The sequence below is a fragment of the Phaethon aethereus genome (assembly GCF_964289735.1).
Source record: "Phaethon aethereus genome assembly, chromosome: 5".
NCBI lineage: Eukaryota > Metazoa > Chordata > Aves > Phaethontiformes > Phaethontidae > Phaethon > Phaethon aethereus.
Genome location: NC_138579.1, coordinates 14359765 through 14372212, shown reverse-complemented (window position 1 = coordinate 14372212; position 12448 = coordinate 14359765). Strand labels below are relative to the sequence as shown.

The 12448-nt window shown below is 39.8% G+C and overlaps 1 protein-coding gene across 4 annotated transcripts in view; it reads right to left on the bottom strand.

Annotated features, from left to right (window-relative positions):
- Nucleotides 1-12448, bottom strand: part of BEGAIN (brain enriched guanylate kinase associated) — a gene marked incomplete at both ends in the record, with an annotated part of 158777 nt that overhangs the window by 62128 nt on the left and 84201 nt on the right. The window lies entirely within an intron of this gene.

Below are 12448 nucleotides of genomic sequence, written 5' to 3'. Positions count from 1 at the left end.
TATACTTAGATTACCCCTTGTAGTTACATTCTCTTAAAATAATATATTCTAATTCAGACATTTAATGCAGCTCGAGTTAATGCAATCATTTAGGTTTTTATATTTCGTTTGGTGAATAAAACCCCCAAATTATCTAGGGAAATGAGAATCTGGCCCCATGCTGCTACTTTCTGCATGTTCTCACTCATGATGTTACCACATCATACTGCCTTTCACTTGCTCTGCTTCTGGCCTGTTGTTCTTGCTACTCATCTCCTCATCTTGGGAAAGAAGAATGGTCAGTTTTCCTTCCTGTCGCCTGGCAACTTGAATTTTCTTCTGTGAAGTGGGAGTTACAGTGTCAAAACTGTTTAGAGTGAAAAGAAACTTGATCTCAAGTCTTCTGCTGCTCTAAAAATCTAACCACTAGGATTGGTACAAAAAGTAGACAGTAGGTCCTCCAGCTATGGTTTTGGATAAAAATGCCCAGGTTGCTTCTCTGTGCTGGGCAAGTGCAGTTAATGCAAGTTAAGGCAGATCAGGGGAGGTGACTACATACATCCTGCTGCACAGGGGAGTTTTGGCCACAGGCAGAGTTTGACCTCTGGGAGGAAGAGGGGCTGTAGGGGTACAAATACAATGGGAATGCCACGGATGTTTAAGTCAGCTGGAGACTGCCTAACAAAAGAGGAAAAGGAGGAAAGTTAATGGCCTGTAATAACTTTGTCTTCTGCTTCCTCCTGTAGGTACCTTCTTGCATTGGGTCTCAGGTCTTCATTGTGTGAAGATTAGGTAGGAGCAAAGCACCTGACTCCTCAGTTGAAGTTGCTTCTGCATATACCTGTGTGCCTAGACCTGTCTATGTGGGGAAATTTGGGGTTCAAAATGTGAGTTCTGGGTAAATCTTGATCCTCAGATGGAAGGCAGTGCTGGTCAGAGATACCAAAATGTGCTTTGAGCTTCAGACCTGGATGGTTTGGCAGGTTTTGGCAACCTGAATATTGTGCTAGGGCCCCAGTTCAGCAAAATTTTGAAGGAGAAACTTAACTTCAAGCTCAGCCCTTTTTTCCCTTAGGGTCACTTTGAAATGTTTGTATTCTTGAATTCTTTGCTTTCAGAACAGGATTACCCAGTTCATTAAAATCGAGCCTATACTAATGAGCCTTACTGAAACAGTCTACATAAATGCACTCTTCCACGTAATGCTTTGGGTAGTAAAGCATAGTTGTAACTTTGTAAAAAGTAAGAAAACAACCCCAGGGGTTAATGCCTAAGTTAGGCAACTTCAAAGGTCAAACTTATTCTCATTCAGCAAACCGTAATTCTGGAAATTTATAGCCACTTTTATGGAGGAAAAAAAAGGAAAGAAAGAAAAGACCCCAAAAAGACCCCCAGCACTTAACCATTTGCTTTAATATCCTTCTTTAGCCAAGCAAGTTCTGAAAGGATAGCTAACTTTAACCAATGACACAATGAAACTTATGCTTATGATTGGCACAAATAGGGAAATTTTCCCAAATCTGGAGCTGAAACCATTGAATGGGTACTAATACCTGTAACACGGCGAGCAGATTTCCCAGGATTCCCCAGATGGGTTTGATTTCTGCATGAATTGAGCCTTATCTAGACACATTACTGGTTTAAGTTAAAGCCTGTTGTTTTCCCTTGCTTTCAGTTATATGTGAACAAACACTGAAGAAGCAAAGGCAAGGCAAGTGAGAGAAACAATAGAAAAAAGATCATGCAATGTGTCAAATTTAGTATCTCTAATAACAGGATTAGAGCTCAATTTTTGTTTTATACAAGTCTAAGGTATTTTATGAGCTTTTTTAAGTTTTACATTTCTCGTGAAACAGATGTTCTTTCTCTGAAAACCTTACTCTTGCTGTTACCTTCCAGTAGTATCACATAATGCCATGCCTGTATTCTCTTTCCTTATTCTGTTTCCTTTTTGTTCTAGAAGTCTGGGCTTTTCATAAGGAGTGCATAATTTTGTTGTGTACCACTGAAAATTCGGTAGTGGTAATTTAAACAGGGTTGAAAAGAGGGAAAAAAAAAAAAGTCAAAACTCATGAAGTCAACCATTTAGCATTTTCTGTTTTCTCCAAAGCAACAAACTCCAGAAACTAGCTGCATTTTGTTTCTGCTTGTCACATACCAGTTAATTTGAAAATTTCACTGCACAAGTTTTTTAATGCTGTAAATCAATATATTTTACTTCATAATTTATCTTCTATAGCTAGTCATCCCTCATGGGTTTTTTATATAAATAATAAAGAATATATATGTATTCAGCAAATATATTTATTTTTTTATATATATGGATACATGATAGTTGTTTAGTTTAAAGACTAAGAAAATAATTCAATGGAAAAAGTACAACCAGGGGAAAGGAGAGGACTTATTTGCAAATAAAAAATAGTCTTGGGAAATCTGGTAGTGCTGTGTCTTAGAAAACACCAATCCTATATTCCATGGACTTCCTGAAACTCTGGCAGCTGGGAGGAGTGAGGAATTACAGGACAGGATTAAAAATCCTGTGGAGTAGGACCTTTTGTGTGAGTGGTTCTCTATTTCTTCTAATGAGCTCCAAAGTCCTGCTCCTATGACAATCAGTGGTTTTCAAGTCATTACCCATTTTCTTCATTAACGTATTTCTCTAAAAACAAGGAGAGTAAGTACAATATTAAATATTTAGACTGGTATAAGAAAACCTCTTAAGGGAAGCTACTTTAAAGGCTATTAAAAATAGGTCTTCAAACTTTCCAAAGTATTATTTTCACCAATTAACTCTGTTTATACTCATTAAAGATATGGAATAGATATGAAAACATATATTGGCACAGAAATTTGTGCCCACAAACATTATAATGCTGCCAGTAATTGACAGGTTTGAATTCTGGGGTTGCTCCCTGATGGGAACTTGGAAGCCCTCTTCCCTCAGGCTGTGGTCCTACAGAAAGACACCAAGCCTCCTTTGAATCCTGTTGCTGGAGTTCATCCTCAACACCAATTCAGAGGCTGTTCAGGGGAGATATTATCAGGTGGGAATTAGCACTACCCAGGCTCTACATCTTGTGAAAAGAAGTCAGTTTTACAGGAGAAAGATAAGAAGGTTGTGCAGGCAAGTTCAAACACCACCAAATACTTCTGGTATTTTCCTGGCGTTAAAATTTTGCCATCCTATCTTGTACAAGAGTTGAAGCAAAGAGGTGTTTGCATTCCTGGTGTCACCTCTCCCTCTCCAATAGACCTCTGTCCACAAAATGTGGTGAGTGGTCAAAATGGATGTTTTTTTGTATATTTTTTTTTTCCCTTAGATGTTCCCACCAGCCTGTACTTTAAGCTGAGCATGAGTGCCACTCCACACAGCTTCAGCCCCAGGAAAGGGTGTGCAGGTCAATGAGCACAGTGGAGACTGACAATGTGTGCCTATCTCAGCCTGCAGCCATCGGTTGGGATTCATCTGTAGCCCTGGCTGGAGAAGCTCCAGGTGAACGTATTTCCATCAGAGCATTTCAGGCAAAGCTAAGATGCTGTATGGTAACGTCTGCTTTGAGGAAGGTGTGCTGGAAAACAAGCAGGTTTTTCTTGTGCCTGTCTGATCTTCTGCCCGCTCATCTGTCTGGCAGATGGCCTGATGACAGAGGAGTGCTGGCATGCAAAGTCGGGGCTGTTCAGCTGCCTGGAGGCCAGAGGATTTCTGGAGCGTTTTACGCTCAGACAGCCCACAAAGAGGGTGTTCTCTGAGCTGTCACTCCCTGAGAGTTGACATCTATGGGGCTGCTCCATCAGCGGAGCATCCTGGAAACCCCACGTCTCCACCTCGCTGGTCAAACTGCTTTGTCAGCACTTTCACATCTGCCTGCGACCCCAGGGCTTTGCTTTGTAGATGGTTCTGCAATATTGTTTTAATATCGGAGCAAACCCATTCTTTGAACTATTGAAATTCTCCATGAATGGACTGATTACATTCCTTCACACAGCTCTAGGAGTGAGTAAAACAAAATATAATTAATGGTGTTTGGAGGGAAATTAGCAGTGCAAGGAATGCAAAATGAGGGCAAGATAGATGCCCATGTAAAATACACTGAAAAAACATATGGAAGGTTCTAATTTCTGGGTAGTGAAATGGAAGTGTTAATGCAGCTGCAAAATCCTAAATCAAACTAATTGTATTTTGCGGGTAAACATCCTGCCTTGGGAGAAGGAACATGTAAGTAGGAACTAACTTGGAGTGGAGTTTGGGGCTCTGAGTCTTGTACCTGGCTTTGCCAAATGTGCCTGGTATTATACCAGACAGGTGAGTTTAGGGCAAGACTGACCTGCCCAAAAGAAAATGTCTGCTGGTCAGCTCTGTCTCCCATTCTTAGTCACTTGTCACAAGCAGACACTATCAGGATGAGATTAATCTGGCCTATTTTAGAAGCCTACTTTTAGATGAGGTGACGCAAATATGGAAGTACCCATTTCCGTTAATTACTAAAGGGAGTCTAGTCAAGTAGCTCAGACATAGACAACCGCATCTCATCAGATAAGTCCCCCTCTTCATGAGATGAGGTAACAATATTCCCTTTCTTCTTTGCTTAGATTGCTTGGAGGTTCACAAAAAAAAAAAAAATTAAATGCTATTAAAGTGTTTGTCATATCTGTGTCTGTGATGTGTTACATTCTAAAAAAGGGCTTCATAGGATCCAGAATTTGTGAGCACTGCGGGAAATTTTAAAAATATATTCTGGAACATGATTTAAAAAAACATCTTTTCTTCTTCCACCCTGTGTTTTTTTATCTAGGGAAAAGTCAAAAACGGTCAGCCCTGCACAGGTTTGCTGTGAAGGAGTCTAAAGAGCAGGAGAAGGTCTCTGGGAAGGACCAAGGGACCACCTGTGAGCCCAGCCATGCAGCGCCAACTTAGACCACTATGACAGCCAGGAGCAGTGATGTGGTGGGCAGGTAGAGAGCCTGGGGCCAGGTTTCTGTACATGATTGTCTGGAAGCGCTTTCCCAACAGTGTAAGGGTGCTGTGGACCCCTGTGAAGGGGTGGCCTGTTTGGCTCAAGGACAGCAAACAGACACATCCTTGCTTTTGTTTCTGATCTTTGAATGGAGTCTATCATCACAGAGATGAGCGTAGTCAGCCAGGTGGGAGTCAAGGCCCTGGGGGACCTCTTCCCAACATGTAGCTCACACCCTAGGGGTCAGCAAGCTGGGACAGAGAGCTCTGGGGATGTTCACAGCTAGCAGAGATGCCATCAGGCCCTCAGTGCCACTGCATTGCTGCTCAATGGAGCTGGACTGCATTGCCAACTTGATCTTGAGGCTACCATGGAATTTTGGCTTCAGCAACTGCTGCTGATTCATGGCTGGTGTTCTGGATTACCCAGATTATTCCAGCACAGCTCTGCTGCTGGCCATGGAGCACGGCTCTGGCATGGGTCATGCTAGATCTGCATGCTGCCTAGGGTGGACATGCTGAAAGAAAGGCACCCAAACCTTGTCCTAGGAGGAATAGCTTTGAGATGATAGTTGTGTCATTAAATCTGACCTCTCAACAATGTTTTTTAGATTTATAATTGTTGGGAAATGAAGTCCAAGCATTTTACAAGTGTTTTCTAGATTAATAAAAGATCTTTAATGAAGCAGTAATTGGATTTTTATGTTAATCAAGTTCTGATTATGTGTTACATGCTCCGGGTCACTGTTTCAAAGGGGTAATGACAAAACTATCTTCTTTGTCTGCAGTTTTTGTGGCTAACCTTGTGCTTGCTCCATCTGATTAGGAGGGGCATGGGCTCAAATTACAAAGTCTAGATCCAGATTCTGAGAATCCAGCTATAGAATTGGAATTATTTTTATTGGGGAAATAGATTATATTGCTGTAGCTCAGATCCAGAACCCAGTCCATGAATCCCAATGCTCTTGTGCGCTTTATTCACTAGCTTCATTTGGACCCAAACAAATGCCTCGGCAAGTGTGTAACCGAGTTCTACTATAGGCATTTTCCTATAAATTCAGGCTCACACACACTTTATTCAGCTCACCTATTTTTTTGCAAATTTTCACCAAGGTCTGTCAGGTTTTTTTTTAACTACAGCACATCCACCAAATTTCTCCATTGTTTTCAAAGAAGTTTGTTAAATATTTTAAACTTCAGAGTATGTCTTAAAAAATTTGTTTTGCCTGTCAAGTTGCATGCAGATCTTTTCTTCCTATAGATATATATACACACATATGCAAACACATATAGATAGATATCTTTGAGGTTTTCTTGTTTTGGTTCGTTTTTTTTTTTTAAGCATTAAACCATTTGGATTTTCTTTCCAGTACTCATTTTCAAAATAAACAACTTGAAGCTGGATTTGGATTGTGAAAGGGAAGGTCTTTGTACATATGTTTCAGAACAAAAGTGTGGGTGATCCAAATCTGGAGTTCAGATAGTTTCCAGATGACGGATGGACATGTAAAACAAGTAACAGAGTCCTTTTCTTAGGTTCCAGGCATTCTGGCAGAATTTAAACCAGAGAAGATAGGTGTTTTATCAGAAACATTAAAAAGAATCATTTGGAAGGGAGGTGGGGAAGAGAAAAAGAGATGTTTAGCAGTTGGAAGTCGTAAGTGTTGTGGGACAGATCCTTAGCATTACAGCCTATTTATAGCACCTGGAGAGCTGATACAGCTACCTTGAACCAGAAGTATCACAGGATTTTGGAAGGCAGCTCTTCTTCACCTAGGATGTGAGTGTCTGACTGTTGCACAATTTGCACAAGAGATGGTGAGAGACATTATATGGTAAGTGTGTCTAAGCTGTGCTGCGCTTACTGGTAAGAGGTAGAAAAAAGACACATCTCTTAAAAATAAAACTGAATTATGTTTTGTTTATATTGACCTGAAAGTCTTTCATTGCATAAGGAGTGACTTCTACAACAAGTATCCGAAGCCCACAGACACATCTATCCAACAAAAGCATTCAATATTTACTGTAATATGAGGTGATTAAGATATGAAAATTCAGCTACATGTTGACACGCAAAAAACCCTTAGAGGACCAGCTGTCAGCACTGAGTGTTCTTAAGTGAATGCCATTATTGCCAGTAGAACGTAGTAAGACTTTTGAAATATGCTCATAATAAAGACATAGAAATTGTCCTTTATTTAAAGTTACTATCCATAACCTAAGGCTCTGAATGGATTGAACAGAAATAGAATGAATGAAATTACAGCTTTCAGAAACAGACAGTAAAGGTGTTTTGATTATTTTAAATGAAGTTTCTTCTGCAGGCAATTGTGATTCCCCCAGTGTGCTGAAAACTGCAAAGGGCAAATGAAAATGAACAGTGATAATCCAGACCTGCATCTAGGGAGCACGTTATTGTGCAGAGCACTAAGGAATCCAGGATGCAGAGCAGCTCATGGAGAGGGAAGAACATGGACTTGCAACGTGGGACATGCACCATCCACCATGCAGAGCTGTGCTGGCTAGCCCAGTGCTGTGCTTGGTACAGGGCCCCACAGAGACTGAAGAGCTGAGCCAGATCTCTGAGGACTGGTTTAATACTTCTGCTAACTTGATTTGGATCTGGAGTCTTCAAAAGATGTTTCTGTTTCCTGTTAATGAGATGACCACTTTTACTTATGAGACATTTTGAGGTTAAGTACCTGAGTATAGTCAGGCTGGCTGTGTGTTAGAAATGAATGCAGTGCACAGCGAAAAAGCAGAAGCCTTGTGCCCAAATTCAAAGGTGACTAAAGCAGAGTAAAAGAGTGGAAGTAGCAGAAGCTGTTATGACTTCTGTTTTCTTCCAAGCTGCCTCTTAGTTCCTCTGGTAGGCTCTCCCTAAAGTTTATGGGTCTGTGGGGACCGACTGATTTCAGCACTGGCAGGTAGAGTCTTAGAGTCAGTGGCTTAAATGCAAACCATTCAGTTCAGTACGTGATCCTACAGAAGTTTGAATAAAGACTGTCCCTGTTCAATTTTTTCCTCTGTGTTTCTGGAAAATGAAGGGATGAACAGGTGGAAAATAACATTGCAAGAAGAGGAAAAAAGCATGCAATTCAAGGGGGAATACATGTTTTCTGACTCATTCTCTAGAGGTAGGAAGAATAAGTTTGTTTTCTCATGATAATGGAGGACTCTGCTCATGTTCTTGCCTTACTCCAGATTGTCCGCATTGTCCAAATGTTTTCTAGTGCTGTAGACCTCATTTGAAATGAAGCAGCTGGTGAGGCTGGGAGAGAAGTGAGTTAGATTCTGACATGGCAAACTTGAGCCAGCATTTGTCCAAGAGAGCAGAGACATAACCACCCTGACCATTCCCAGGCATGAAGGGATCTTGCTGCCCAGACTTTGCTCTTGGCATTACTCTGGAAGAAGGTTCATCTCTGTAAAAGCTGCTATTTTTTTGGCTTTCCAGAGGCTGATATGTTTGCATAAAACATTTGGTTATAAGAAATGGTGAATTAAAATGTAGAGTTGCAGGGTACAAAAGGATGAGAAAAGCAGGAGAAAGGGATGACTTGCAACAAATACTTCTTGCTGTAACAAAGGCTGTTGGGGGGGCTGCCTCCCACAGCAAGTGATTTGCAGTGGTTGAACAGACGTTGCCTGCTTTTAAATGTCTGGCAGAGCCCTAGCAGTCTGCACTGCATCTCACTAGGGAATCCAGACTACTAAGCAGTGATGAGAAAGGAGCGAAAAAAAAAAAAAAGAGTACGGTATTGAGAAATGGAGGTAGCAAAATTAGAGGTAGACTTCAATTTATGGTTTGGAAGCCAAAGAGAGCTCTCTAGGCAATTGAGCAAGCTGCCTTCGGTTGCAGCAGCTCTCCTTACAGCTTTGAGTGGCCAACTTCTAGATTGCTTTGGTTTGTAGTCATGGATAAGCACTCCCTCTGGAAATTACTGAAAGCAGCCTGCCACATCAGCTCACAAGCTTATAAAGTTATATTTTAATTGTGTTATTAAACCTTCCTCACTTTTGCTTTTGTCTGTTTACCTTCCTGATTCATCTGGATCAAGCTGTGCTGGAACAGGAATCTGGTTCTTCCTGAATTGTGCTGTTTATTTGTAATAGGATTTGTAATGAGAATGGGTGAAACCCACTGCCCAGAAACAAGCTGAAATTTGTCTTACCCTTTCTATTATAGGAGTACTATAGAAATGTGCTTTAGCAGTAGGGAAAGAATTTTGTTCCTGTTTTGTTTGGTATAAAGCATCCAGACATAGGCTGATGGACAGAGGTTATCATATCTGTTCTCCCCTTAGCTATTTCCTTCCTTTTCCAAGCCTTTTCTCTTTCCTCTGATTTGAGATTCATCTGTGTCTGGTTCAAGGGACTCATTTTTGTGGGCTGGCTTAGTACTTCCCATCAAAAAGGTTATACTAAGTAGTTGAAGAAATTAAATATATTCTTTTGGCTCCAGGACCAGTTAGAATTACTACTGGGACAGGGGGGAGGAGGAACTGCAGATACCACTGCTTTTTTCCTTTATATGCGTTGTATATTACCTGCTTTGAGTAAATTACTGAATTTGTTTTTTAATTATATGTGATCACATTTGCGTTCTGATCTTCTTTTGTGACAGAAGTCATACAGGACAGAAGCTCGTATTGTATCTCTAACTTGAATCCATAGGTGCTTACCTTTAAAAAAAATGCTGATGTTTGCCGGATATTATTAGTAAAGATTCTAAAACAGTCTCTGTTCTTTGTCATTTAGTTCCCCCATCATACACAGCTGTATGACACTACTAAAGCAACATGCCACAGAGGTGAGCTCTAGGGTCTTTTTGGAGGTTTTCTAGCAGTAGAATAGATCATTGGTTGGTTAACACAAGCAAACGATTAAATTAAAGAAATTGATAAATTGATTTAATACATTGGTTAAATAATACACCTTAGTCTGGACACATCCGAATCCTCAGCTGTGCATATGTAATCCAGATTCTGAGGGAAACTATTACTACACACACTCATGTATAAGGTGTTGAACCGGAACAATGGGAGCTACGGGCTGTTATCTGAATGAAATTATTTTGCCTGAATATTTCAAGATATTTTTAGTTTTCTTACAGTAACAAATGATCCTCAGCTCTTTGATCAACTTGATATTACATCAAAAAAAGAGAAGGAAAAAGAGAAAGGAATTGCCATCTGTCATCTTTGGCTAATTATTTTGAGCCCTACCTTCTTTATACACCGCAGCACACTATTTTAGGACTTGTTAACTGAGAAGTCTTCTACTCTGCAAGAGTATAAATGAGTTCACCTCTAGCAAGTTCCCCACCACTCAGCATGTTGTGCTGTCATTTCATACAACCTTCCTCCCAACCTAATGTCATGATTTATTAGTTCAGTCAAGTCTATTTTATCCCGCTTCCTCAGCTGAACTGGCTTTTCAATGTAAGACGCTGCTTTGTTGCCTTTCTTGTGGGTGCATGGGGAAGGAGAGGGAACAGGACTGTGTTCCTCCAAATTCGTGTCCATTAGCCCTTCTGTAGTTTTTGGAGTGAGACAATAAATGAAGGAGTTCTCTGCGATTGTGGAGGGACTAAATCAGGCAGCAGGCATTCATCTGAAAAGCTACTCATGACAAAAGCAATATGCGGTTGTGCTGCTTCAGAGGCGACCCAGGACCGCTCTGCTTCCACCTACCCTGCAGATGTGGCACCCCAAAGAACCATGCAGCGTGAGGAAGCAGCTTTGTATTCTACAGACGTACACAAAAATTCCTCTTGTGCCCTGAGGTGTGGATTACCTAAACACACAACACATTTTTTTGTCTTATGGCTGCACTACTTTAGCATTCTGGGTGAATTGAGACTTGGTATTTTTTAACTTTCTTGCTGAAATTTTTGTTGCTTTCTCATTAGTTTTTTAAAGGTTAAGGTGCATCAGGCTGGATAAAATAGAATCTATCCTCATTTTATAAGTGCTGACAGTATCATACTATCTTTCGCTTTTGTAAACAAATGTCTTTTTGTTTAGTTTTTTCAGCAAGATGATGCTTTTCAATATAATTGGAAAACAAGTTTACAGATAAATTTTTGAAGTCTAGGTGTGTTGAAACAGATTAAGATTTGAGTTAATAAACAGGAAATAAATAAGCAAGCTTTCAGAAATACTAAACTCTCTATAAAAATTTAGATCCTTTTGAGTTTTTTAAAAAGAAGGGTGGGGGAAATGAAATCTTTGAATGGCTGTTTATTTGTTTTATGAAATGGCTAAATAGCTTGAGCTAAAGTTCTGGGTTTGTGCATTTTAAGCTTTGGTATACTTGCAGATGAACTGTGGTATTGTCCACCATAGGAGTAAGCTTATTTTCTTTTGAAATTAAGAACTACAAGTGGACAGTGATGGTAGGAAAGATATTTTTTGAGACCAGCCTGCAGAAAGGCTACTAAATGCCATCCCAAGATTCTGAACATCCCCACAAGCATCCATTTAAAAGCACCACATAAGATCAAACTCAGTGACTATACTGTCGCTGTGAGAATTTGTTCTGATTTAAAAAGACTTCCAAATATTCAATCAAATTGGAATCAGGGTCAAACATTTTGAAAAACAGTTTTACATGCCCTGAGTATATTTCACTTCACTGGTCATCTCCTGGTTTTAACAAGGACAAGCAGCAGAACAAACATACTTTTGCATCAAGCTCATCTAAACCCAGGTGAGGGTAGAGTGTAGGTACCCAGGGGACTGAAAAACAGGAATTCAAATCACTTTTCCAAGATTGTTAGTTTTTGCACTCCACAGGGTGTAGACCATGCCAAAAAATACCAAAAGAATCTCACTGATGTCTTTCCTACACTGGCAGCACTCTTAAGATGAAGATTAATTTTAGGATTATTAAAAGAAAATCAATAGACAGCAAGAAAGCAATCTAAGGTTTAGCCTTTCTTTATTTTTTTACCTAATTAATTTCTTACTTTGAAATGTATTTTATATTTCATATGTCATTGAAAACTACAGGATCAGTGAATGACATTTCTTCTACACACCTGCCACTTGAAATAAAGTCAAGCAACAAAGAACAAAGAGTAAATTCAGGAGAAAAGTAGAAGAGAATCTAAGCAAAATATGGAAAAATTAGTCATTACCTAAATGTATACTATGTGCTGCACAGGAATGTAAACTAGAATCAGTCGTAACTCCTACATCCCTTCAACATCTCTGTATCTATAACATTGAAAAAATCCTTACTTCAGGAGACCAAAGATTAATGTAAAACTGATAAAGGAGAGAGACTATCACACACCAGCAATTATGAAAACTGCCCAGATAACTGTGGTATCAACAATTAAATTGAATGCGTCTGTGTTTTAAGAACTACTCCATCGGAAAAAAATATTAACTGATAGTAAGCAGCTGTGAATTTTGCATCATCTTAAACAACTTTCAGTTTTTATACACATTAATAATAACTATTACAGGCTTGGCTGAGGCAAGCATCCAGAATACAATAATAAAC